Source organism: Myotis davidii, unplaced genomic scaffold, assembly GCF_000327345.1.
Source record: "Myotis davidii unplaced genomic scaffold, ASM32734v1 scaffold750, whole genome shotgun sequence".
NCBI lineage: Eukaryota > Metazoa > Chordata > Mammalia > Chiroptera > Vespertilionidae > Myotis > Myotis davidii.
In genome coordinates, this window is record NW_006282814.1 from 2012014 (window position 1) to 2015672 (window position 3659).

At 44.7% G+C, this 3659-nt stretch overlaps 1 protein-coding gene across 1 annotated transcript in view; it reads right to left on the minus strand.

Moving 5' to 3' along the window:
- SPIN1 (spindlin 1) overlaps positions 1-3398 on the minus strand; it is a 94772-nt gene extending 91374 nt beyond the window's left edge. Inside the window, exon 1 of the mRNA XM_015561314.1 lies at positions 3377-3398. The gene's annotated coding sequence lies outside the window, so the exon portion shown is untranslated. The remainder of the gene's footprint in view (positions 1-3376) is intronic.
- Positions 3399-3659: the final 261 nt, after the last annotated feature.

Sequence of the window (3659 nt, forward strand, 5' to 3'; positions counted from 1 at the left end):
TAATATAAAAAAAAATTAATTTTAAATAAATTTCTTTACACATTAGTTATTCTTTCACAATGCAGTCATTTTGACGGCTTTTGGGCAATATAGGTATATACTAAATTTCAGTCTTTCTAGTGTTAAAACACTGACAGTTCTATGACATGACTGCTGCTGCTGGATCTCCAGCCATATCTAGCAGAGCCAGAGCAGAGTTTGCTTTTTGTAAATCCCCTATCTAATCAACCCCACCCATGTACCAAAGGGGTGCTGGTTCCTGGAACAGGCAAGCATGTATGGTGTCTTACTTTCTCTGGGGTAACTCACACACCAGCACCCCTACCCATCCTGCCATATATAACCCTTTAGCATCCGCCATGAAGCACACAGGACGGAAATCCATTCTTGCCTCAGTCCCAAGATGTACCTCATATGTAAGTTCCCTTAATAAACTTTTGATGTAATGCTCAAGTTGTCAGCCTCTTTCTTTGGTCTCTCAGCTCAGAAAAAGATTTCCCAACAGTTATGAATTTAGTTTTGAACCTCAATACTCTTTCTGTAATGATCTCAAAGAGGATCAAAAGATTCTCACAAATTTCCTGCCATCATAAATATATACAACTGTGAACCAAAAGAGGGCTATGCAATAAACCTGACAAGCTCAGTGACTAAAAGCACCCACACAGTATGGTCTGATAATAAATTCCTAACGGGGCAGGTCATGGCAGATAGTCACACCCCAGGCCTATAGCTTCGTTAGTAAATGGTTAATCGTTACCTTAAGCAGGCCTGCCCAGTTTTTGTGCATCTAGGATAACAAACCTTTAAAATGGCGGAATACTTTTCTTTTCCAGTCTTCTGAGAGGCACAATCTTGGCACAGAGTACAAGACCAAGAGACTTCTTGTTGTTAACTTGCTGCCAGCGTACCGTCTCTATTTACTATAAATATTAAATGTTAACTATCCTGCACCCATCGATGCAAAAGATTTCTCTCTCCAGTTTGCTTTTTCATTCAATCCTAGATATTTCCCCATCTTGCTTTGTCCTTAATTTAACACTAATGGATTTCATGTAACTTTCCCTATGTTCTCTCCTTTGATTCCAATGTATAAAATGAGCTGTGAAACTGCCATTCTCTCCAAAGCATTTTCTCAATCAGTAAGATCCTGCTTCCAGACATGTCCTCAAACCTGGCTTGAATCAACGCTTACAAAATTTTTGATAAGTACAAATGTTCTTTTGTCGACACAACACACCACAGTATTATTACTAGTACCTTTTACTTTCTCAATCATAGAAATTACAAATCTTTCCAACACAGTATTTTATTTCCCAAAATAGCTCTTAAGCTCATCACCTACTTCTAAATTAAGTTATTAAGCCCATCACAGAATGGACATGACTAGAGTGAATGAGCCATCAGGGCATTAGTGATCAACCTGTAAAAAACAAAACTGGCAACTATTGTAAAACAAAAAATTTGGCTGGCCTTTGTCCCGGTTCTTGGGAAGCACCCTCTAAATCCTTGGGATTTCCTGAGTGACAGGAGTCCTTGTAATTCAGGGTGTTAACAAGGTAACTCCAGATGGGGGCTGGCCAATCCAGAAAGACCAACTACAGGATAGAGGATTTCCAGGGAGGGAAACTAGAGATTGAGTTCAAACTCATTGCCAATGAATCATGCTTACATAATGAAACCCCAATAAGAATTCTAGACACTGAAGCTGGAGTGAGCTTCTCTGGTCAACAATGCTCTGACTCCAAGCAGTCACACATCCACGTGAGGGTGATGGTCCTAACTCCCCTGAAAAAGCTTGCTGACCCTCCCGAACCTCACCCTGTGCATTTCTTCTTTAGGCTGGTCCTGATTTCAATCCATTTCTGCTACAATAAAACTATAATTCATAAGTATAGCACGTGAGTTGTAGTAAATTGCTAAACTTGAGAGTCTTGGGAACCCCAAATTTGTAGCCAGCTGGTCAGAAATGTGGTGACCTAGGGACCTCCCCGAGCTTGCAGCTAATGTCTGCAGTGAGGGCAATTGTGTGAAGGATGGTACCTCAGCCTGTGAAGTCTGACCTACTCTGAGTTAATCTCTTAATATTCCCTATCATCAATTATTATTAATCAATGTTAACTTCAATATCTATATATATAAAAGCCTAAGCGACTGGACGGTGGTCAAAGCGCTCCCACAGCAGAAGCACCACTCAGCTGACGGGCCCCAGACACTGCCCCGGCCCACGACACTCCCCGTGTGCCTGAACGGCAGGTGCAGCGAGGCCAGTAAGAGCAGGAGTGGTGCAGCGCCAGCCCGGGCTTGGGCTCCTCCCTGCACCTGCTGCTAACCGCACTACTTCATGCTGTGTGGTAACGACGTGGACAGAGCCCAACGAGCTGGCAGGTAAGGCCGGGCTGTGGCGGCACAGAGGTCCACTGATTCCCACAGACCAGCCCAAGGGACCCCACCGATGCACAAATCCGTGCACCAGGCCTCTAGTATCTATACCAGGGGTGGGCAAACGTTTTGACTCGAGGGCCACAATGGGTTCTTAAACTGGACCGGAGGGCCGGAACAAAAGCATGGATGGAGTGTTTGTGTGAACTAATATAAATTCAAAGTAAACATCATTACATAAAAGGGTACGGTCTTTTTTTTTTTTTTACTTTTATTCATTTCAAACGGGCCAGATCCGGCCCGCGGGCTGTAGTTTGCCCACAGCTGATCTATACTAATAAAAGAGTAATATGCTAATTAGACCGGGAGACCTTCCAGACATCCTTCCAGACAAAGCCATGGTGGCAGGGCCGAGGCAGAGGCAGTTAGGGGTGATCAGGCCAGGAAGGGAGGGCAGTTGGGGGCAAGCAGGCTGGCGGGAGGTGGGAGGGAGAGGAGGAGGGGGCCCAGTTGGGGGGAGCAGGCCCTCAGTGGGGGGCAGTTGAGGGGGCGATCAGGCCGGCAAGGGGGGGAGGGCAGCTGGGGGCAAGCAGGCTTGCAAGGGGGGCAGTTTGGGGCAAGCAGGCCAGCATGCAGAGTGGTTAGGGGCAATCAGGCAAGTAGGCAGGTGAGCGGTTAGGAGCCAGCGGTCCCAGATTGCGAGAGGGATGTCCGACTGCCAGTAGTCGGACATCCCCTGAGGGGGTCCCAGATTGGAGAGGGTGCAGGCCAGGCTGAGGAACACCCTCCCCTCTATCCCCATGCACAAATTTCGTGCACCGGGCCACTAGTTTTTTATAAGCATCAAAAGGTGTCGTTTTAGTATCTTAAAATATAAAACTTGTCTTATCACTTAACACATTACTAAAAATACCATGTTACATTAAAACTGTTTTCATATTTTTATAACTATTGATTCACGAGACTGCTAAAAGATCCATGGCACAACACTCACCTAAAGCTACTGGCAACAGACAACTCTGAATCCTTGATGAGTCTTTAAAGGATATCTGCAGGCATCAAGATAAAGAATGAACTAACTCCTGGTAAGAATGGATTAATAATTTAGACTCTTCTAAAAGCTAAAAAAACAAAAAAACTAATCTAAAAGAATACCGCTAACAAAAACTATCAGGAACACCAAGGTTTCTAACTGGAATGGCTAATTCCAAGTCAGAGGCTGGAACACCTTGTCATACCAGAAGCCAGGATATTATCAAAGCCAGGAAGACAACACT